We start from the raw sequence: 25,641 nt of genomic DNA on the forward strand, positions 1-25,641 counted from the left end.
GATTGTATTCATGTTTGTTCCCAAGTTATTTATATGAGATATAAATAAGATGGAATGGTGAGTCTCATGCCATATAACAAACATGATAGGCACTTATAAATGATAAGTAGGCGAACCGGTGACACTTATGACAAGCACATGGAGTTTACTCTTGTCAATGTTTTGTCATAAATCATATCGATGCATATAATCTTTAGACACGAGATAGCACAGTTATCTTGTATATAGGTAGTTTGAGTTTGATCGCTTTCATACTTGTACTATGTATGGGTATATGGGCATGTGTTGGCTCACGCTAGTTATATGTGGAGGTAGGTGTTGATCAAGAAGGAATCTGTTCCTCTAAGTAAATAGAGATAAAATCCTATGTTCATTTAATTGTTCTTGATGTTTCAAGTTCTGGCCAGACAGATAGATTTATTGAGAAAAGAGTTTACGATGAGAAAAATCTTTTAATCAAGAACTGGAATTAAAAGAGAACATAATATTCATAGCAAATGGAGTTTGACATAAACCATGACTCGGCTTGAGTTAGGATTTTGTATGTAGAGATTCTAGTGCATGGTAATATATGATTATAGGTTCATTTAAGGTAAATCTTATTACTAAGTGGGTGGCCATGGCATGCTATGCTAGGTGTTAACCATGGTCTATGAGGTTCATAAAATGATTTAGAGAAATCATTTATGGTAAGAAAGAGTTCGGATGATATTAAGAGTTGATATCATGTCTCATTGCCAATTAGTGATGAGCCTAGTAAGTCACACACATACACAAGTTATCACCTATTTAAATATGATTTAATTAATTAATTAAAGAGTATAATTGATTAATTAAATAGATTTGGTTTGCAATTAAATTGCAAAGTCCCTAGAATGACTTGAAACCAAATCTAGATTATTGGATGTGTAGTATAAATTAAATTTATATTTAAAGTGTTTAAATATGAATTTAATTGATGAGAAATTAATTAATAGAGATTAATTAATTAATTTATATTTGATATAAATTAATTAGAAGAAGAAAATAATTATTTTGGGTTAAGAACTCAAAATTAAGACACAGGGGCATTTTGGTCATTTTGCAGTGTGACACGTGGCACCATGAGATGGTGACACATGGCATAACACATAAGCTTGCCAAATATTTTTAATCATGTAAGATGATTAAAATCAAGATTAAATGTAGGTTTGACACTTGGCACAATGTGATTGGGTCACTTAAACCTAGAGCTAATCAAAAGGTGACATGTGGCTAGGGTTTAATGTGTTAACCTAGCTATTTAAGTGTGGTTATGAAAAGAAAACATAACCAGCAGCCTCTCCTCTCAATTGTCACGCCACTTTGAGCCTCTCCAGCCATTTCTCTTCATCTCTCATCAATTCAAAGAGATTAGCCATCAATCTCTTGAATTAAGAACGCTAGAAATTGTTTCTAGTGTCCTGTTTACATCTCTAATCTCTTAAAAGGCAGAACTTGAATTTCTAATTAATAGACAAGGCTTTAGAAGCTGTTCAAGGGATGCCAAAGGTGTTCTTGGTGTGGACAAGCTCTAGTTACAACATATGGTGTCATGAAGACGAATCTCAAAGCGCGGACATTGCGGCACATCAAGAGGTTAGTGTAATCGTTCTTGATTTAATCTAGGGTTCTAAAATTAATCTGATTAATTTTAAAATCTTAAATGGCAAATACAGATCCAAAAACATATTAAAAGAGTTTTAATATGTTGTTTATCATTGAAATCAAATAGATAAAAATAAATCTTGCATGGTGCATGTGACCCTAGGTGAAAATTTTTGAATTCAATGGTATAATCTTGTGTTTTTCACGCTTCCGTTCCTTCACATACAATTGTTGAAAGATATGTATAAAGGAGCAACTACTATTGTGCGCACAGTAGGAGGGGACATAAGAGATTTTCCTATCTCATTTGGATTATGCCAAGGTTCAGCTGTAAACTCTTACCTTTTTACATTAGTTTTAGATGAATTGATGAAACGTATATAAGAGAGTATCACTTGGTGCATGATGTTTGCAGATGATATATTTCTGATAGATGAGACGCAAGAAGGAGTCAATAGAAAGCTAGAACTTTGGAGAAGTACTTTAGAGTCAAAGGGATTTAAGTTAAGTAGAACAAAGACAAAATATATGCATTGCAAGTTCAGTAAAGGCCAAACTGGTCATAGGGAAGGAGTTAGTTTGGATGGAGTGGTACTGTTCGAAATTAATCACTTTAGATATCTCCGCTCAGTCCTTCAAGTTGATGGGGGATGTGAGGAGGATGTTAGTTATAGGATTAAAGCCGAATGATTAAAGTGGAGACATACTACAGGAGTTTTATGTGATCGCAAGATTCCCAATAAGTTAAAAGGAAAATTTTACCGTACAGCCATACGACCAGCCATATTATATGGTAGTGATTGTTGGGCACCAAAGGAGTCGTATGTGTCTAAGCTAAGAGTTACAGAGATGAGAATGTTAAGGTGGATGAGTGGCCATACTAGACTAGATAAAGATTGTAATAAGAGTATTAGAGAAAAGATAGGAGTGGTGCCAATTGAGGATAAGTTGAGAGAAGGGAGATTGAGATGGTTTGGTCATGTGAAGCGTAGACATACAAAGGCTCCAGTTAGACAAGTAAAACACATTAAGTTAGAGGATAGAAAGAAAAGAAGGGGTAGGCCTAAACTGACTTGGAGAAAAGTAGTATAACATGACCTAGATGCATTACACATTTTCGAGGATTTAACCCAAAATCGTTTAGAGTGGAGAAAGATAATCCATATAACCAGCCTCAAATTTTTGAGATAAAGGCTTAGTTGAGTTGAGTTGAGTTGAGTTGAGTTGAGTTGATATTCAATTTAGCTAACTAGTTTATATTTGCCTTTAGTGATAGTTAGCTTTAATTTAATTATCAATCTCGAATTCGATAGTCTAAATAAATTATAATTGTTATTTAGTTCAGTACTCAATATGGTTCTTATGAGAATGATACTCACTCATCACTTTATTAGGTATTAATGATTCGTGCACATGCAGGATTATGAAAAAATAAAATGTAAAATTGAGAATTTTTATAGTGCACATTACACCCAAATAGGATTACTTTTGTACTTTAGGCTAGATGTGAATTAAGAAATCAGAGGATAGCATTTAACTTTGGGCAATAGTAGGACCTAACAAATACAAAATCAACATAAAGTCTTCCTTAGACATTTCCTTTGCAATATTATTCTGCAAGTTATTTGGGTGGCTAGGCATAATGATTGCCATTCACTTCCTCCTCAGTTGCTTATGAACACACAAATTTCTCTTCCACTCATACAAAAAAAAATAAAATCTCCATGGCCAATTTTCATTTCCAAGCCATTCCTTGTCCTCTCTTTCTCATCCAATTCCTATGTTTTCTATTTCTTCCATCATCTACTTACACTCTAGCAACTAATTACTTCTTCATAAACTATGGATCAGGGTCTAGTTTTAGTTTTGATCAAAGGAGTTTTCTGGGTGATGAAAATTCTGATTCCTTCTCTGCAAGAAATGGTGTTTCTATTGGCAATGGTTCAATACTACCTGAAAACCCTTGTCTTATCTATCAAACCGCATGAATTTATAAGAAGCTGTCACCATATGAGGTCAAAATCACTAATAATGGCATATACTTGGTACGTCTTCATTTCTTGCCATTCATCTCCAAAGATACTGAACTTTCTGATGCTTTATTCAGTGTTTCCACTTCAAAATTCTTGCTCTTATCTAATTTTAGTGTCAAGAACACTACTCGTTAACCGGTGAAAAAGGAGTTCTTTCTCCCTATCAATTTGTTCAAGTTCAATATCTATTTCATACCTGCTACAGAGACATCTTTTACTTTCGTTAGTTCCATGGAAGTCCTTATTCTTCCTCAGGACTTTATCATGGATGCATATTTGCAAACAGTCCCACCCTTAGGTACTTTCCATGATTTGTTGTCCAATGCTTTGCAGACACTATACAGGATAGATGTAGGACAGGTTAATATTAATATTGTTAGCGATCTCCTCTGGAGGAACTGGGTGGGGGATGATCAGTATCTACTTCCACGGACTTCTGTAAAAAATTGTTCTCCTCATTCTAGTAAGCTTAATCAGGCTTTCGGAGAAACAACTGTTGAAGATATTGCCCCAGAATTTGTATACAAGACCTACAAAGAAGCGACTATAGGTAGCAATAGGGCATTAAATTTTTCTAATATAACTTAGCGTTTCGATGATGTGCATGTTGATGTAATGAGATTTTTCCTAGAAACTTAGAAGCTATTTTGCTTTATGTTTATGTCCTCACAACTGTGTATTTTGTACTAATTTAACAGCTCCTTTGGTCATGTATGGTTGGGCTTAATTTGCTGCCTAATTTGCTGAGAGTTGTTATTTAATTACTGCTGTAGTTTGTTAAAGCAGTACGTGGTGTGTATTGACTGATGTAACTCTCTTTTTGCATATATATGACCTGTAAAATGAACTCTCCATATGAGAGAAGTATTATCTTCAAAAAACTGGTTCTTTGCAGTTTTTTATCTACTTACTCTACTCTGTTTTCACTTCCAAAATTGTAACAGTGGTATCAGAGCTCCTTATGATCTTTAAGGGCCTGAAACAAAGAGAGAAAACAAGTAAGAATTCCCTGCACTAAAACACCTTAAACACTAGACTTGAGAGTAATGGCTTCAAGTGGATACTCTGCTCCTACTCCACCAGTGTTTTCTGGAGAAGGCTATGCTATTTGGGCTGTCAAGATGAAGGCTAACCTTAAAGCCTTTGATTTGTGGGAAGTGACTGAAACAGGTAGGCAACCAGGACCTTTGAGGGAGGATCCTACTCTTGCACAAATAAAAGCTCATTGTGAGGAGTGTACTAAGGGTTTTAAGGCATTGTCATGCATTCATGCTTCTGTTTCTGAGGTGATTTTCACCAAAATTATGCATGTGAGACAGCAAAGCAAGCTTGGGATTTACTTAAAGCTGAGTTTCAAGGAAGTGAGCAGACAAAGCAAATGTCAATACTCAACTTGACAAAGGAATTTGAGGTTCTCAAGATGAAAGAGTCTAAAAGTCTAAAAGATTATATTGATAAACTAATGAATGTTATTAATAAGATTAGGCTTCTTGGTGAAGAGTTAACTGACAGAAGAATTGTGGAGAAAGTCTTGGTTAGTTTACCTGAAAGGTTTGAACCAAAGATCTCTTCTTTGGAGGACTCTAAAGACTTGAGGAGGATTACATTAGCTAAGCTAGTAAATGCATTGCAAGCTATTGAGCAGAGAAGATCTATAAGACAAGAAGATGCTTCTGAAGAGGCATTTGTTGTAAAGCAAAAGGGAAAGTCAATAAAAGAAGGAAATGGAAATGGCAAAGAAAAGGACAACAAAGGGAAGCAACCTGAAAGTGCAAAGGAGGGTGAAAAACAAGGGAAATACCCACCTTGTGCTACTTACAACAAGACTAACCATTTTGAGAAAGACTATTCGAAGAAGAAGGGAATCAAACCTGTCCAATGTCACTATTGCAAGAAGTATGGCCATATTGCTAAAGATTGTAGAATTAAGCAATATAAGGCAAAAAAACAACCAGCTCAACAAGCCAATTTCACTAGTGATCAGTCCAGGCAGGAGCAAGATAATCACTTATTCATGGCTTCATAATCACTCAAACAAGTAGACAAACTCACCTGGATTATTGACAGTGGGTGTACAAGTCACATGGTAAAATATAAAAGCTTGTTCACTTATTTAGATAACTCTTTCAGAACTAAGGTGAAGCTTGGAAATGGTGAGTTGGTTCAAGCTGAGGGAAAAGGTGTCACACCCTACGCCTCCGTAAGATGTAACATGATCCCGTAGTATACCTAATGAATTACCAAATTTCGTCTACTGATAACCCATTAAATACACTACAAGGGATTTTAAACTTTTTCTTATTTCTTTTTACAGTGGTGAGCACTTTTGACAGGTGTTAAAAAAAATTTAATCGAAGTTAAATTACATATTAGGTCTGAAATAGCCACAAATTTTATAAAAATTTCGGCAAAGTGCTGTCTGTATTTGGAGCAAAACAGTTCTTCAAAAACCTGTAGAAAACACTTCCAATGTATTTGTTTCAGTCCCAAACTCTAATATGGCTCAATTCAAATCAATTTTCTCAAACATAAGTCAAACTCAATTCAACATCACTTTCAGTAGTTTCAAAAATATAATGCAAAAAGACTAAGTATTTCAAAGCTGAGATAAGAAAATTATAGTACAACATTTTTACAGGCCAAAATAATTTATAACTTTAGTTTACAACTACTCAAGACCAAGTACAATATATACATACAGTGCACACACATTACAATAATATTTACAAGGAAGTGGTATACTCAATATACCGGGTAAAATCCCAAAAGTATAGCACAAGCAGCCTACTCTGCTGCTTTATCTATCTGGCTACCTGCGACAGCAATGAAAAAAGCTATCGCTAAGTAAAATTTACTCAGTGGTGCACAATAATAATTTAAAATGCGGTATATAAAATATTTATCGACAATTCACAATTCAAATGATTCACAATTTCATGTCACAATTTTCAAAGCTCATATAACACAAATTTGATCAAACAATTGAATAACACAGTATTGCCAATCAATAACACAACTTAGGTCATGACACAAACTTTTCCGAATATGCCGTATTGTACACCACAACAAGGCAAACTCACCCCACTAATCGAAATCAATGAGGGAGGTGGCTAGCTAGCTAATGAGAACTCATCCATACTCACCTCAGACTGGCAAGTCAAAGAGGGAGGAATATAGTGTACCTATCAGAGCACTTGCAGGCGTTACGTATCGCCGTCCCTGCAAGCTCCTAGGCGGAGAGTCATGCTTCACCACAGTTCACGCGTGAGAGTTCCCAATAATTGTAGGCATTACGTATCACCGTCCCTACTTTGCTCTGATACCATTAAACACATTTTATCTCAAAATTTCCATTTACAAAGTAGGCAACATAATAATTCTCAAATAAAATTCTCAAAGCCAAAACAATAAAAAAATTATTCATAACTCATTTCTCCAAATAAAGTTTCTAGTAAAAGCAGTGAATATAAATAGTATTGTGCACAAACCTAGTTTGAGTCACTAGGCCTTGACTCAATGTTTCTTGTGATTTTCAATATCCTTTTTAACTGAAATACATAATTTAAAGTATTTCAGTACTCAGTTAAATTGTTTCTAATAATAAAATCCAATATCTAAATTTTCTTAGTACTATTCCCTTCAATTCATTTCATTAGTCAACCTATAATGTTGACCTTTGATCCATTCTAAGTGAGTCAATTTTAATGCTCCCAATTTGTCACATTTTATAGTCTCTAAGTGTTGGTATATGTTACCAATTTCATTTTAAAGCTTATTGTATTTTATTGCCATTTTCTAAATTTCATGGCCAATGTTTACTATCTATTGGACCAGGCTAAAGTGTAAATTTAATAGATTTCTCTTCATTAAATTGTTTCTCATTGTGTCTTCTTTGATTTCCTTTTTGAATCACTCCATTTAGAGTTGTATAGCTCAAGTTATGGTCAATTAACCATAACTAGGTCAAATCTAGTTCCCTTCATTTTTGGGTTTTGGTCAAATTACCAATATTGTAGATCTATGTCTTATTGAAATTTTGGGACTGATTTCATGTCATTTAGAGTTCTATGGACCAAGTTATGGTCATTTTACTAATGCTGCTCAAGTTGCACTTATATTGCAAAGTTTAGTTCATTTTTAGGTCAAAGTCAATTCAGCCAGTTTTTGTAACCTAATTTTGACGATCGTTTTGACTTGCTTATGGTCATTTCTGGGTTTTGTGTCTTCATAAGAGTTGTAGCTCTATGTCTAAGATTTTCATGGTATAAATTTCAGGTCATTTGGACCTATTTTGGGTGAGTTATAGCCAAAATACTGACTGCTGTTCAAATTGTCAATTTTCAGGTTTGCAATGTCACCAATCCAGATTTGGTCAATTTTCATGTCACTTTCTGGACAGAATTTTGGCAATATTTCTACATGAAAGTTGGCCTATTTTGTGTCTAGTTTTACCTCCAATTGGCCTCATACCAATTGGGATCACAAATTTTCACTTATGGTTTAATTTACCTACTGCCTTCAACACTCACAACCTGCACATAAAAGAACACTTCCAATGTTTAATCCTTCTTCTCCCAAACTATAATACAATATTCATATCACTTCTAATCTCATTCATCAAGTCTCAAGTTGGTCAATTTGAGCAGAATACACAAGTGTTCAATACACATATTACTACCCTAATTCTCAAAATTAAATTTAACACAATATATACATGTATTCACTTAATTTTTACTACATACAATTCCACCACTACTTCACATATACTGCCCTTAAACCATAATTACCATAATTCATCAATTTAATTCATGATATCAAGCATCAATTCATTCACTTCAAGGCTACCAAAAATGGCAGTTTGCTAAGGTCTCCAAATTTCTTTCCAAAACCCCTAAATTCAATACTTACTTACACATACATGGGAATTAATTGGCTAGCACTTCAATTTAACTCCATTAACACTAATTCCCATCAATTTAATGTAAGAAAAATTCAAAGAACATGAGCTCCCATGGCTGCCAAAAATTGTACACATCAATAACTCATCAAAACCTTCAAATTTCTTCACCATTCAACTCATCTCAACCTTAAAACAAACTTTAATGAAGCAAGGAATGAAAAACGAGCACTAACCTCAACTTGAGCTTTGCAAATCCATGGAATTTCCTCTCTTTTTTGCTGTCTATATGTTGCCCATGGTGTATAGACAAACTTTAGTGAAGAAATATTGAAAGATGGAGGCTTGAATCAAGAGAGAGAGAGCTTAGTTGGGACGTCCATGGAGGTTCTTCATGGAGTTGGTTTTGGCTGGATTTTGGAGAGGTTGAAGATGACTTCATTTGCTGTCCAAAGGCCTTTTATATGTCCACTTCATGTGTAGTTAGTGTTCCACTTAGTGTAGTTTATAATTAATTAATTTCCAAGTTCCATAATTTGCTAATTTGCCACCAATTTCCACTATTTACATTATGTACTACAATTCTTATTTTTCATGACATTTTCAAAGTTTAATATCACTTATTTTTAATGGACATTTAGGTCAAAAGTCCACTCTAGGTGTTAATTAACCAAAATGCCCCTCTTCGGGTCAAATTCAGACTTTTTCGGTAACACCGATTTACTCCTTGTACCGCCGATTTCTTTAATTTTCATTTTTTATTTATACTAACTTATTAATTTTTTTTCTTTGACATTTCTGATGTCAATTACACCTCAGTAGACCTTTAATTAGGTCCTAAAAATATTTCCCCGAGTTTTCCACGGTCCAAGGCTAGTCAACGGTCCTCACCGTAACTTTCCGATGTGGTTACCCATCGCTACGAGTTTGGCTCATTTAACTTAGTCACATTTTATCTCTTTTATTTTTCCTTAATTTTTTTCATTACATATTTCATTATTTTATACTTCCTCACTATCAATTAAGTGTAGTTCCAGACATTCCGACTTTCTGGGGTAGGCATTAGCCGCCGGAATCGTAGAACGTACGGACCACGAAAATGAGGATGTTACAAAAGGAACAGTTGTTGTGCAATCCAAGCAAGGTATTAAATGCATTCCTAATGTGCTTTACATCCCTTGCTTAGATCAAAACCTCTTAAGTGTTAATCAAATGATTAAAAAGGGTTATTCCTTATATTTCAAAGATTTGTGCTGTCATGTTTATGATGTTAATGGCTGTGAATTGGTCAAGGTGAACATGATTGATAATAGTTTTCCTTTTGTGTCTACTGGTGTATCTCAACATGTGAATAGTGCTAAAATTGATGATTCTTGGTTGTGGCATAGAAGGTTTGGGCATTACAATATGAATTCCTTAAGGTTTATGCAAAATCAAGACATGGTTAGGGATATGCCTGAAATCTCTATTTGTAATGAAGCATGTGATAGTTGTCAGTTTGGAAAATTCCATAAAAAATCCTTTCCAAGTAATCAGTCTAAAAAAGCTAGAAAGAAGTTGGAGTTAATCCATAGTGATGTTTGTGGTCCCATGAGCATTCCTTCCTTGAGCCAAAACAAATATTTCATTTTGTTTATTGATGATTTGACAAGGATGACTTGGGTGTATTTTTTAAGCAAAAAGAGTCAAGTGTTCAATGTTTTTAAAAAATTCAAAGCTTTTGTTAAGAAGCAAAGTGGATGTGTCATTAAAGCTTTGAGGTCTGACATCAGAAAAGAGTACACTTCGAATGAATTTGATAAATTCTGTGAGGAAGCTGGAATTGAGCATCAACTTTCGATGCCTTACTCACCACAACAGAATGGAGCTTCTGAGAGGAAGAACAGACCTATTATTGAAATGGCTAGATGCATGTTGAAGGAGAAAGGACTTCCTAAAGAATTTTAGGCTGAAGCTGTGTATACAGCTGTGTATTTACTCAATAGGTTGCCCACTAGATTAGTTGAAGGTAAGACACCCATAGAAGCTTGGCTTAAGACTAAACCTTCTACAAAACATTTGAGGGTTTTTGGTTCTATCTATTACATGCATATTCCTGATGCCAAGAGAGTTAAATTGGATGATAAAACAAAGTTGGGAATCTTCTTGGGTTATGCAACAACATCTAAGGGATATAGAATTTATAATATAAAAACAAAGAAAGTTGTGATACATAGAGATGTACAAATTGATGAAAAAGCTTCTTGGGATTGGGATAGACAAGAAGTTTTATGGAGGCATCAAACTCACAACCAAAAGTCAAATTCAGATTCTAGTGATATTGAGGTTGATGATGACGAAGCTTCGAATGTTGCTTTTGATGAAGATGTTGATTCCAGCATTGATTCTCCTATATTAAAGACAAAACCTCTCTCTAAAATTTATGAGAGATGCAATTTTGTAAAGGCTGAACCTGTGACCTTTCAAAAAGCAATTCAGTTGGAAGAATGGCAACAAGCCATGAAGGAGGAGATTGCTTTAATTGAAAAGAATGATACTTGGGAACTCATCACTAAGCCAAAAGAGAGAAATGCTATTAGAGTTAAATGGATTTATAAAACTAAAGTAAATCTAGATGTCTTGGTATACAAACACAAAGCAAGGCTTGTGGTAAAGGGATATGCTCAGTTACCTGGTGTAGATTATGGAGACACTTTTTCACCTGTAGCTAGGCATGACACAATCAAATTGATGTTGACCCTTGCAGCTCAAAATGGGTGGTCAGTTTATCATTTAGATGTCCAATCTGCATCTTTGAATGGAGTTCTTACTGAGGAAATTTATGTTCAGCAACCAGAGGGATTTGAAGTTGTTGGGAGAGAAGACATGGTTTATAGGCTCAAGAAAGCACTTTATGGACTCAAGCAAGCTCCAAGAATCTGGTATGCTAGAATTGACTCACACTTGACTCATCATGGATTCAAGAGGAGTGACAATGAGCCAACTTTGTATATAAAATCTGACAAGAATGGAGTTCAGCTGGTGGTCTCACTGTATGTAGATGATATGCTTGTGATTGGAAGTTAACACAAGTTTGTAACTAAATTCAAGAGGGATATGCAGCTGGAGTTTGAGATGTCAGATTTGGGAATCATGAAGTATTTCTTAGGTCTGGAAATCTATCAAGAGAATGCGGGAATAATCATTACTCAAAAGAAATATGCTCTTGATGTGCTAAGAAAATTCAACATGGAGAATTGCAACTCTGTGCCAACTCCTCTCAATCAAAATGAGAAGTTAAGCAAGGATAATGGGGTAGAAAAGGCAGATTCTTCAGTGTATAGAAGTCTTATTGGAAGTTTGCTATATTTGACAGCTTCTAGACCAGATTTAATGTACCCTGTTAGTCTACTGTCTAGGTATATGCATTCACCAAGTCAAATTCACTTAGCTGCTGCTAAAAGAATATTGAGATACCTTAGAGGTTCTGCAGACTATGGTGTTTGGCATTTAAAGGGAAAGGAAGTTAAGCTTGAAGGTTTTGTGGACAGTGACTGGGCAGGCTATTTAGATGATTTAAAAAGTACATCTGGTTTTGTATTTTATGTGGGATCAGGTCCTATATCATGGAATTCAAAGAAGCAAGATGTGGTGGCACAATCTACAACTGAAGCTAAGTATATATCAGCTGCTATTGGTATAAATCAGTCCATTTGGTTTAGAAAATTGATGGTTGATTTGGGAGTTGAACAAGTTGATCCTACTGTCATTTGGTGTGATAGCAAATTTGCAATTGCTATAGCTAATAATCCTATTCAGCATGGGAGGACTAAACATATTAAAGTGAAGAATCACTTTCTGAGGGAAGCGGAGAAGAATGCTCAGATTAAGTTGCTTTATTGCAATCTGAAATGCAACTTGCTGATATTCTGACCAAAGCTCTTCCTAAAAGCATATTTGAAGAGATAAGGAAGAAGCTTGGAGTATCCAGGAAAACTCTCAAGGAGGAGTGTTGATATAATGAGATTTTTCCTAGATACTTAGAAGTTATTTTGGTTTATGTTTATGTCCTCACAGCTATGTATTTAGTATTGATGTAACAGCTCCTTTGGTCATGTATGGTTGGGCTTAATTTGCTGCCTAATTTGCTGAGAGTTGTTATTTAATTACTGTTGAAGTTGTTAGAGCAGTAGGTGGTGTGTATTGACTGATGTAACTCTCTTTTTGCATATATATGACTTGTACAATGAACTCTCCATATGAGAGAAGTATTATCTTCAAAAAATTGGTTCTTTATAGTTTTTTATCTATTTACTCTGCTCAGTTTTCACTTCTAGAATTGTAACAGTGCAAAAGAAAGCTATACATTTTGTTCGCCTACGCTTCTGTGATATTCTTAGTCAATCACCTGGTCGTTGGAAGTTTGATCTTTATATTTATACAAAATTCAGGCAGGTAATTGATTTTGAAAATTTTAGCAGCAATTTGGCATCTCCAAAGTTCATGGGTTTTATTGTTCAACCTAATGATTCTGGGCATATAAAGTTCAGTATATGCCCTAGAAATGATTCTGATGATAAAGTTGCTTTTCTTAATGGATTAGAGATTATGGAGTTTGTAACAAATACAAGGATGAAATTCGATCATTTTGAAAATCCAAGCAGAAAATGTCTTGATCTTATAATTGGTTTTACAGTTGGGGGTGTGGTTCCGATTTCCATTTTGATAATCTTATTCTTGTTTGGTGTGAGATGTAGGAAAGCTAAGCTTTTTCAAGCTGTGCTTGTAAAGGATGAGGTTCCTCCTGGAGAGGAAGGCTTCACAGTTGGATAACTGTAATAACCATCGATTGCTCCTCCCCTATTCCTAATTTAAACCTCAAGTTAAAGATGTCTTTCTCTGATATACTTGCTGCTACTAGCAACTTTGACACAAAATTGTTAATTGGTGAAGGTGGATTTGGAAAAGTTTACAAAGGAACTCTTCGCAATGGAATAAAAGTGGGTATGAAACGAAGTGATTCAAGCCATGACCAAGGGCTTCCAGAATTCTAGACTGAGGTGACAGTCCTAATCCAAAATTCGACACCTTGTTTCCTTGTTTGCGTACTGCTAAGGGGTGAGCATTCGGTTCAAATCGAACCAAACCGAACTGAACCGAATTAAATTATAAAAATCGAATAGTAGATTTTAGAAATCAAATCGAACCGAAATAAATGAAAAATCGAATCCAACCGAACAATTATATTTCGGTTCGGTTCGGTTCGGTTCGGTTTAAACGATCGGTTTGATTTTTTATTAATTTTTGAATTTAGACTTGATTTTCATGTTATTTGATCTAATTTTAACTTTGGTTTGAACCTAATAACCATTAATCAATGAAATTAAACAATTAATATATATATATAATTAAATATAATTCGTAAATTTTTCATAAAAATAAATTAATTCAAATATCGACTCGGTTCGATTTAGTTTGATTTGACTATATAAATTACTATTCAATTCGGTTCGGTTTAATCGATTTTTTCTCTTCAAAACTGAACCGAACCGAAATAATTGAAATTTTTATAATTTAAAATCGAACCGAACCGATTTAATATTAAAATCGAATCAATTGAACCGAATTGACTCGGTTCGGTTCGATTTTTCAGTTTGAACCGAATTCTGCTCAGCCCTAGCTATGAAGGATCTGAAATGATTCTGGTTTATGAATTCATGGAAAAGGGTACTCTCAGATACCACCACCTCATCTTTCCTATGTCAGCCTCTTCTTATTCCCTCTATTTTTTCTATGTTCGTTTGTTTCGATCACAATGTCTCATTCAAGTGGGATCGCAGCTAGATGGAATAGGAGGTTAATGCCTCTGAATTGTAGATATGGGAAGAGGTGTGGAGTGAAATTTTCCAAATCTGCAAAAAAACCTAACTTGCCATATTACTATTGCAGAGATAATAGAAATTGAACCTTTCAGGGACGGTGAAAAACAAGGTAGATTGTTGAACCTCAGTAGGTGAATAAGCTTAGGGAACATATTATAAAGCTGAAAAATGAGCTCAAGGGTAAGGTAATGAAGTTGAAAAATGAGCTGAAGATGAGGTTATGAAACTAAAAGAAGATCACAGGTTAATGGAAAGAAAGCTTGAATAGATTGATTTGATCCTTTGATTCTTTAAGACAACTACATTGTTGATTTTCGTAATGTTTTTGGTTTTTGTTATACTCTAAAAAGGCAAAAAATGGGTTAAAATAGGTCGTAAGTAATGGCTAAAATATATTATTTTTTCCATGGTTAATGGACTTGAATTTTGAATGATGAAAAGTGAAGAAGAATGCCTTTAAGTGCTAATGTATTTGGATGCTCAATTTTTCTTTTTAAAATTGAGAATGCATGCTCTGTTTCTAGTTGATTAATAATGGTTGGGATAAAATAGTATATATTTATCAATTGTGAGGGACTAAATAGTTATATTTTGAAAATGTGAGAGACTAAATAGTGAGGTTTTCTTTAATATGGGAGACTTAACATTGTAATATTTTGAATGATTCTGGAAAACATTTTAATAGATTACACAACTTTATTTAACATAACCTATTTGCAATAATATCATTTACTTATGAAAATTAAATCAAACTCCTTCATTGAAAATAAAATTTTATAGATTATACAATTTTGATACCAAAATGAGGTCAGAAATTAATGATTTCTTGTCAAAAATGAGAGCAACTTTGAGAGAGAATTTGAGAAACTTTGAGAGAAAATTTGGAGACTTTGAGCAATTAGGATTAGGGATTTGAGAGTGATTTGAGTACTTTAACTGAGAGATAAGAAGCATACAAGGGCATTTAGGATATTTCCTATCTGCCGTACGACATCTCTTATAGCAAGCCAATAGAAGGACTAAATAGTCCTATTTTAAATTAATAATGGATAATTTATTTGATTTTAAAAATTTTAAAGACTAACTAATAAATGTTAGCAAAATAGGGAGACCTCATAATAATTTACCATATATTAACATGAGGTAGCCGGCTTGCTACATCATAAGAAACACACTTCCTCATCTTAATTTCAAAATTTGAAAGATTTCCATAAATTTTAAAAATCTAGCTTACCGTGCCAAGAAAAAAGTTGGATTATATTGACAAAACATGCAAAGGTTTTGATTATTTCTATAATTAAGCCTTGATTTAAAAGATAAAAATAAAAAGGGGGTTTCTTTTAGCCAATGGAAAGTGTGAAACTAATTGCTGAAAGAAAAAATAATGTATTTTTTACTTTAAAAAGGTTGGTATAAAAAACTGAATAAAATAAATTATATATATTTAGTATTTTTAAAATTTAAAAAAAAAAATTGATCCCGGCCCAAGTCTATTCATGGCTAGGCCAAGAGGGTTGGCCCTAGATCTCTTCGGAAATATGTCTAGTTTGAAACCATGAATCATTGACCGATTTAAGGTCTTGAATTTAATGAAGTTGATTTTGGTTGGATTTCAATTATAAAACTCAATCTCTTTGGTTTTCATAATCATTACCCCAATGTAATATATATTTTTATTAAAAAAATTGAATTTTAAATTTTAAATCTCTCTTATACCAAAAAAAAAAATTAACTCAAACGCACAAATTTTAAATTTTAAATTTTAAATTTTTACCATTAACCCGAGAATAAATTTTTATATAACATAATTCAAATGAAAAGATTTTAAATACTAAAATTGAAATTTAGCCATACAAACAGCCTAAAATTATTTGATTTTGAGGATGTCAAGGGCGTGGCTTTTTTTTCTTTATTATTTTGGTCATTGTTTTATGTAACATGTATAGAATAAGAAAATTATAAAAAGAAAGTACCTTATAGTTTGTAAAAAAAAAATTACTTCAAACGCACAAATTTTAAATTTTAAATTTTAAATTTTCACCATTAACCCGAGAATAAAATTTTTATATAAAATAATTCAAATGAAAGGATTTTAAATACTAAAATTCAAATTTAGCCATAAAAACAGCCTAAAATTATTTGATTTTGAGGATGTCACAGGCATGGCTTTTTTTTCTTTATTATTTTGGTCATTTTTTTATATAACATTGTCACGACCCAACCAATGGGCCGGACCGGCACTAAGACCTGGGCCAGCCTAAAGCCCCTGAGGCCCGTAGTAAGCCTAACTATTCCCTAACCCAACTCTAAGGCCCATTTGGGTCCAATTTCAAGAATTCAACTGAACAGAGTCCGGCCATAAAGTGAACCTTTCAACGGAGAGTTTTTGACTCACCCGACCTGTAAACACAATATAATCAATTGAGGAGCTCAGCTCACCCTCCACATACTCAATATGTCATAAAAATAAATGGGAGCTCAACTCCCTCATCCAGTCCAACAAATATGCATATAATAATAAGTTTACAGACCCAACATGACAATTATATTACAGTCCCCAAAACAAATAAATATTTCTATCACATGCGGAAATTCTAGAAGTTAATAGAATTACACAAACATTAATAAACAACCTGTGAAGGAGAAAAGCATGTTAACTACAATAAAATCCTTCTGTAGCCTGAAAAATAATGAACAGGAGTGAGTGTTCGACTCAGAGAGTAAAATATCAATTTTAACCATAATCTCTGTAACTATCTAAAACTAATGCACCCTGTAGAGTGAAATACAACGTCAGTAATATTTTCACATCATAACAAAAAAAAGATAATTTGGAGCACTCACACACCCAGTAATGTCAAATCATAAATATATGGGAGTTGATCCCCTATACAGCTCTCTTAAATCCAACATGTGCCAGCGAAGAACTCAAGTCGAACTTTCGCTTAATAAACCAAATCGAGGTCCCAACGAAGAACTCAAGCCGTGTCTACCCCGAAGGACAGGGTCCCAGCAAAGATCTCAAGTCATGTCTACCCGTCCTGTCCATAGCCAACACTATACCACACGCACGCCAACGCACACACACTGCTCCAAATTACCACAACAATATCTATGGCACTTTAACAGTTGTGAATGCAACATAAAATGTGCCTAGAGTTTAACTACATAATATTTACATATAAGTGATGCATGGGCATGCTTGAACATATAATAATATCGAAATTATAATTAAAATTAATATTTTACTCACAGACTCAACCGAAGTCACTGTGGCGGCTGGGCGGAGGAGGAAGGCTGTCCTGGCTCACCTGAAAATTATATTACAATTATTTAATACAATTGACTCAATACAAACCAAGAAAAGACCAAATACGTCCTAAGTCGTGCCGAAAATCCGGCAGAGTCTCCCCTATATCTAGGACCTATCCAACCTGCAAAAGGGCTCAAAACGCACTTCTATATTCTATATTCACAAATCATACACTCACAACTCAATCACATCACACAGCCCCTCCTGGGACCACCCAAGCAGTCATCAATCATAATATGTAAATTTATAATTTAGTCCTTATAATTGATTTTTTTTTGCAAAAACTACCCAAATAAGCTCTAAAAATTCTAAAACTTTGCCCTGCGGTCCTTAGCAATATTACTAAGCTAATGCAAAAAGAATCATAATTTTCTGAGCTACCACAAATATTTTATGGATTTTTAATCCCATTCAAGCACTAGGAAATTACGAAAAAGCAAGGTTCGGGTTTACCTATGCCGATTCCTACTCCAGAAACACACTTGGAACGTCTGACAATGGTGGGTTAGCCAAAATCTCGATCTAATTCCAAGACTTTTTCGATAGCCGGTCTGTCTGGCCGGAAATTCAGAAACCTGGACAACTATTAAATTTCCGCGAATTGAAGGTACCTACATGAAGCCCACAACACGGGGGTTAGTATAAAATTTTTACGAAATTTTTTAAGCTCATTTAATGCTCGAAAAAATACTACGAAGTTTTGTGGGACCCACCGAAAAACGATGTCAGAAAATTTTGAAATTTATATTGCTGCAAAGCTCTCGACGAGTGGAGCGCTCTGATACTCTCGGTTTTCTCTTAGGGTTCACGGTTTGCGAGAAATCTAGCCCAAAATTCAAATTGAGCTAAAATTTCCCAAACAAAAATTGGTTTGGTGTTCTTAGTGTCTATGGAAAGCTCTCGAGGTGTAGATATTGTCTAACACAAGACCCGGCCCAATCGGTGGCTGGATCGGCCGGATTTCGGCCGGGAAGTCGAAACGGCGCACGCTCGTCGGGTGATCTTCGCGCACATTTTTCGGCCGCCTGGAGCGTCAGCCGGCCGTAGGGAGTTGGTGGGCGGCACGCCGGTGAGGTGGGGTGGTTGGGAAGGCGGCGGCGCGACCTGGGGTGAGGGAGGAGAGAGAAAAAGGGAAGGGAAGGAGGAGAGGTCGGGCGCGCGAGGGAGAAGAAGGAAGAAAAAGAAAAGGGCCGATCCGATTCAATCGGTCCGATCCGATCCGATTCAATCGGTCCGATCCGGTCCGGTTCGATTCAGAATACAAAATTTTGAATTTTTACTCTGCCTTGAGACCGAAAATGAGGCCTAAAAATTCCGAAAAAATTCTAGAAAACTCAGAAAAATTCGTAGACTCCAAATATATTTTAATTTTGCCACGTGATCTTTAAATTAATTTTTAAAAATCATCAAAATTTTATATTTTCGGGAAATCAAACTTGATTTCTAAAATCGGAAAAATTTCAAATAATTTTCTAAAATTTAAATAAAATTAAAACATCAATATTTACCCAAAAATAATAAATTTAAAAATTAAGGGTGTTACAAACATGTACAGAATAAGAAAATTATAAAAAGAAAGTACCTTGTATTTTGTAAAAAAAAAATTACTTCAAACGCACAAATTTTAAATTTTAAATTTTCACTATTAACCCGAGAATAAATTTTTATATAAAATAATTCAAATGAAAGGATTTTAAATACTAAAATTCAAATTTAGCCATTCAGACAACCTAAAATTATTTGATTTTGAGGATGTCACGGGCATGGCTTTTTTTTTCTTTATTATTTTGGTTATTTTTTTATATAACATGTATAGACTAAGAAAATTATAAAAAGAAAGTACCTTATAGTTTGGCATTTTTTTCTAAATAGGATCCTAAGATGTGGTTTTTGATAAAATGGACCTGAGATTTCATGGCATTAGCAAAATGGGGATTTTCTTCTAAAGTTGTCCAATATTGCTATGGAATTAGATGTTTTACATATACTTATTTTTAATTATAAATGTGGATCGCATTTAAAATAAAATTATATATATATAATGAAATTCTTTTTGCCTCTACTCTATTTCCATGCCACCCTCTAACCTGCTCTTTCTAGTGCAACACTCCTATCCCATGTTATTACCATCGCCTCCCCCTTCACCTACACTCTCTCTAGCACCTCCTTCATCCCCTCTATTCTCGCCATTGTCTCTTTCCTCCCTCTTGCTCCTCCCCTCACCCCACCAATGATGATCATGAGCCCATCTCCTGCACACAACCACCCCCTCCCCTCCCCCCACCCACACCTCCACACAACCCCATGCATTCACTAGATCCTCTCTCCCTCCTCCACTCTTAATAATGGCGAGTCCATCTCTCTCCCCTGCTATCATCAATTTTTAACTCATTCCAGCAAGCTCACCATGATAATTGAAATATATATATATATATATATATATATATATATATATATATATATATATATAACTACTCAAGCAAACCCACAAATTTGGTTTGCAAAATATCGTTTTTCTAGGTTCACGCAAAATTGATTTTGTGATTTTTTTTTTTTGGAAACTCATTCCAGGAAGCTCACCATGGTAATTGAAAAAATAATATTTTCACCCACTTTAACAAGCCCACAGATTTGGTTTGCAAAAGATCATTTTTCTAGGTTCATGCAAAATTGATTTTGTGGGTTAATTTTGTGTGTATATTTTAATTGTTGATTTTCTAGGTTTAGGGAAAATTGTTAGTTTTCTGGGTTTCTGCGAAATTCTCACTCAAAATTGCAAAGGAAGAAGTTATAGGAAATTTTTTGTTCGAAGAAGAAGAATATGAAATTGCAGGGAAAATATTTCAAATTCAAAAATTGGCAATTAGATTTATTACAGGGAAAATATTTCAAATTCAGAAATTGGAAATTAGATTTGGATACCTAATTAGTGGAGGGATTGTAGAGAAGGATAAGTGATGATTGTGAAAGGGTAATTAGTTAGGTGGTTGGTGGAGCAACAGTAAATTTCGATTATAATTTAATCAAGCAGTGTATCTTAAAGATTGATCAACCTTTAGTTAAGTTGATATGTTGACTAACCCTCTTTTAGTTAGTAAATTCAAGCATTGCTTGGACTTGATTAGAATTTGTAATAATTGAGCTTGCCCACAAGAGTTTATTTTGGAGGCGGTAAAGCAATATGTTGTGACCATGGTGGATAAGGGTGAGCACTATTCAATTTGAATCAAATAAACCGAATTAAACTATTTCAATTCAATAATTTGGTTCCTTTTTATGATGATTCAGTTCAATTTGGTTTAAATTTTAAAAATTTTTATTATTTTAGTTTGGCTCGATTTTAAAGAGAAAAAATTTGGTTGAACCAAACCAAACTGAATACATAAGAAATGAGAAGTCTTCTAACAACATTTAGGTTATTTGTAGGTTAGTGATATGGTTCTTGAATAACATATTAAAGGTTATGTGTTCGATACTAACCTCTAGGTTTTTTTTCCCACTTTTAACTTAAACTCCAATTAATTCTCAGCCGTCCATTCTGGATGATCTCAACCATTCATATTCTTGCATATATAGTCATTTTTAATGAAACCCTAGCTCGTTCCTCTTATATCCAACACAACTAAATTCCCTCCTCACTTTTCATCGTCACTTTTTATATCCTTTTCTAAGAGGGATTTTTCATCTTGGTTAGTAGGCCTTCCTTCCCTTTTATTAGCTTTGTGTAACGCCCTCACTTTAGGTAGTCTGTATATTCTACTATTCCGATGACTAACGTCTGTTCGGATAGTTAAACTAGAGTGAGGAGACATAAATTGATTGAAATAAAGACCAAGTAAAAGCTAAGAAAAATAAAATAAATGAAATGCCAATAGGTTAAAGGAGCCAAGGTTTCGGTGATGGGTGACCGTACCAGGAAGCGATTGTGAAGATAGTTGCTGACCCCAAACCCATGAGGAACCCTATGAAATAAATATTTGAGATTAAATTGAAGGCTTCATGAAGTTTAAATGACAATAAAAATGTCAAAGAAAATCCAAGAAAATTAAGCCAATCGGTAGAGACAATTATAACTCGATAAGCACAACAAAGGGCATTTTGGTCATTTCACCCTTAGTGTTGAATTTTCACCTAAATGTCAATTAAAATGAGAGAGATTAAAATACATAAAATGAATTAAAATTATGAATTGTGTAATGGAAATGGGAAAAGAAATATAAGAAAAAGAAATTAAATTATGATGTAAGCATGACATAAGGATGAGTTAAGCATGATGGAATAATGACATGATTAAAATTTTAATTCAATCTTAAGAAGATAAATATACAGTAAGAGAAAATTTGACCAAAAAGCTCATCTTCTTCACTTGTTATCCACCATAGCTGAAACTCTCCCTATGCCATCTCCCTCCATTTTTGCTTGCTTGAGCTCAACAAACTCCATTTTCTTTCTATATTTTTCATAAGTGTCTTCATTAAAAATTACTTCCACACCTTTAGAAAGCTAGTGGCTGCCAAGAAAGTGAAAGAAATTGAAGATTTACAAGTCAAGAAATTGGTCAAATTGAGGTTAGTGCAAGATAATTAGACAAAGTTGGACTCCAGAATCTGCCTTGTTCTAGAACCAAAAAGAGACACTAAACCAGTTTTGGTTATTTGACTATAACTTGTGCTCTAAAAATCCAAATGCAGTGATTCAAAAAGAGAAATCAAAGTTTAAACATAGAGGAACAACTTCCATAAAGGAAGTATAATCAAACTGGCCCTATATTTTGGCCAAATTACTACGCAAAGATAAGGGATAGAATCTGAACCTAAAGAAAGGTTTAGGAAATTACTTGATATATGTCATGTCAATTACCTACATGAATTGCCAAATGCATAAGTTACATGAAAATGAAGTGGGAACCTATTTTCCAATTATAAATGACATGAAATGATAAGTTCATAAGTACTTAATAACATCAAATTGCCCAAAGTATACCTAGACTTATGTATATAGCTTGGATCAATTAGCATACTAATTAGGGACTATAGATAGTAGTACTGCTCATATGAATGATCATTGATAGACAATATCTGTCTAATATGATTGTTCTATAGGCTTCATGCCTGCCCGTTGGCCATTATGCCTAACATAATTTCTGACTTTAATGCCTGCCCGCTGGCCTTGTGCCTGACATGACAGATGTATACATGATAGACATAAGGATGTCTAACTAGTATACTCCTGTGTATCCAGCCTTTATAGTCTGTTATAGGTTACTTGGGCACATATATGAATTTAAAAAGACTGAATATGAGAGAAATGAATAGAAAAGATCTCGATAAATTTAATTGCTCCCAAAGTTCAATAAATATGTAGAAGACTCAAAATTTATGAAATTATATATAGATTAATTATTTTTTATTATTTATTTACTTTTATTTTAAATTATGCACCACTAAGCAATTCACTTAGAGTGTTGGTTTTTCCATCGCGTAGGTATTGGAGACAACCAGCCGCAGTAGCCGCAACAATAGTGCTCACATAGAGGTTGATCAGATCTGCTAGCATGAGAGTCACCTCAGTAGTTTTTTTTTTTTTTTTTATAGGGCCCATGTATATTTAGTTTTGTATTTTGCTCATTGTACATAATTGAGACTTGTAATAAAATTTTGAGATTTGTATATAAATTGTAAATTATTGTGTATAAATTATATATGAATAAAATGAAGTATATTTGCTTGAAACTTTATGAGCAATGATGGCATGACATGATATATGGATAAATGAAACATATATGAAATTATTTTTAACAGGTGAATTGTGAAATTCGCCATATGCTAATAAAACAGAGGAGACTCTGTTCGAGTCTCCACAAAAATAAATTTTCATAAAAAAAAAATTTTCACACATGGATAACATGAATAAATGGAGTTTAAATTAACAATGTACATGACAAGAGAAGATAAGGTGCTCCAGCACCGAATATGGCACACCTTGCTCAGCTACACCGTAGATGGGTAAGGGGCATCACACTTTGTCTCTCTTCTTCCTCACTCATATCTTTGCCACTACTTGTTCTTGTTGATCGATATCTCACTCATGGTACAAGAACAAATAACTCATGATATTTCACCTCCTTTCTTATTTATCTACCCATGACCTATCGCTCTTCTTCCTCGGCTGAGAAACTGAGATGCACAATCCAGCATTGTTCTTGTTAAAAGCATGTGATATGGTGGAGCTCGAATGGTTTTGATTTATTTTTTGATTTTGCTTTTGTGCTTCTCTGAAAATTTTTGTGCTTCACTTCTTCTCGGATGAGATTTGTTCTAAGAGAACTATTGTTAGTTTTCAATTGTTATTTTAAAATTTCAATTCATGTGATGTTCAATTGATATTAGAATCGATGTTTAATTCATTTTTTTAGTTAGTTTCCTATAATTTTTTTCCTGTTCTAAGTATTGCTGATTAACAGAGAACATTTCTAGAACATAACTGATGATTTGAATCGAACTGAACCGAATTTGGGCAATTCGTTCTGTTTGATATTTCATACAATTCGATTTAGTTCAGTTTGTTATTTATGTTTTGGTAGTTCAGTTCGTTCAATTCAGGTTGAACCAAATCTATCCCCTAATGGTGGACATCGATAGAAGAAAATTTCTTATTCTTAAAGGAAAGCAAGACAAAACTATATTTTTAAAGAGAAGGTCTAGAGATAAATGTTAATGAAGTGAACAAATAGTGAAGATGGAGAAAGCCATGACTATTTTTGCTTAAGTATATGAGTAAGAGAGATGGACTGGTTGAATAAAATGGAGCTTTACATTGAGCATATGGGTGTGGGTGGCTTTAGCCCCCAAACATATTTAAAAATATTTTAATATATGTATTTATATTTAACTTTTATTATTTAATTCCTTAAATTTTTTTTTATTTTTGAAATATTTATAAAAAATATTAAATAAATGTAATAAACTTTATTCTGTTAATTGCCTCAAATTTTTTATTAATCTATAATAATTTATAATTTATATACTTGATTTAAATTCAAATATTAAAATTGTCTGGTTGTCATTAAAAAAGTACAAAAATTCAATTAAAATTAATTATTTAAACTTTTATTTTTATAAATTAAATTTATTTTCTTATTTTTATTTTTGCTCTCTCTCTCTCTATGGGTAAATATAAATTTTTCTTTATCTTTCCTCTCATTTTGCTTTCTCTCCTTTATTTCATTTAAATTAAAAAACATTTTATTAGCATATGTACAAATAAATAAAATTAATAATCTCAACTCTCATATAAATTTTGGATTGATCACGTCATACTAGTCCCCAACTTATAGAGACTGATGTAACTTGAAAAACTATTAGAGTTTTTCCTAAAATTATAACTAAAAGAACATATGAAACCTGTTAAAATACATGTGATACATAAAACTTGGCTCTATGTCAATCAAACATATTTAAATACATAAATATGCATATATCCTCTCTGTGAGGATCAAAAGGAAATATTTACAGTCCAAAGCTTCTAACTACCTATATGTATGTACAGTAATCTAAAACAAAATAAATATATAAAAGAGTGTACTGGCTCGACCTCTACTAGACTTTACAGCTAGTGAAGTGGAACATAGGACAATACTGAAAGATAGACTGCTAGTACTAGTATCTGCAAAAATGATCTGAAATATTAAAAATTAATGGATAAGTACAGTTATTTAGTAAGCAGATAAATAAATAACAAAGGAGGAACACATGAGATTTTGGTACTTAATAATACCAATATGCTTTTTTAGAATAAGTCAGTGAATATATATTAATTAATCAAAATCACATAACTAAACTAAAATAAAAATTTATGCTGCAAAAATATTAATGAAATAAAGTTGTTGAAATATCATAAAATATGTAATAT

General features: G+C 33.5%; 1 pseudogene; it reads left to right on the forward strand.

Annotated features, from left to right (window-relative positions):
* The first annotated feature begins 3,350 nt into the window (after positions 1–3,350).
* On the forward strand, positions 3,351–14,616 carry LOC131180250 (probable receptor-like protein kinase At5g24010; annotated as a pseudogene).
* Positions 14,617–25,641: the final 11,025 nt, after the last annotated feature.

Source organism: Hevea brasiliensis, chromosome 5 (genome assembly GCF_030052815.1).
Source record: "Hevea brasiliensis isolate MT/VB/25A 57/8 chromosome 5, ASM3005281v1, whole genome shotgun sequence".
Lineage (NCBI taxonomy): Eukaryota > Viridiplantae > Streptophyta > Magnoliopsida > Malpighiales > Euphorbiaceae > Hevea > Hevea brasiliensis.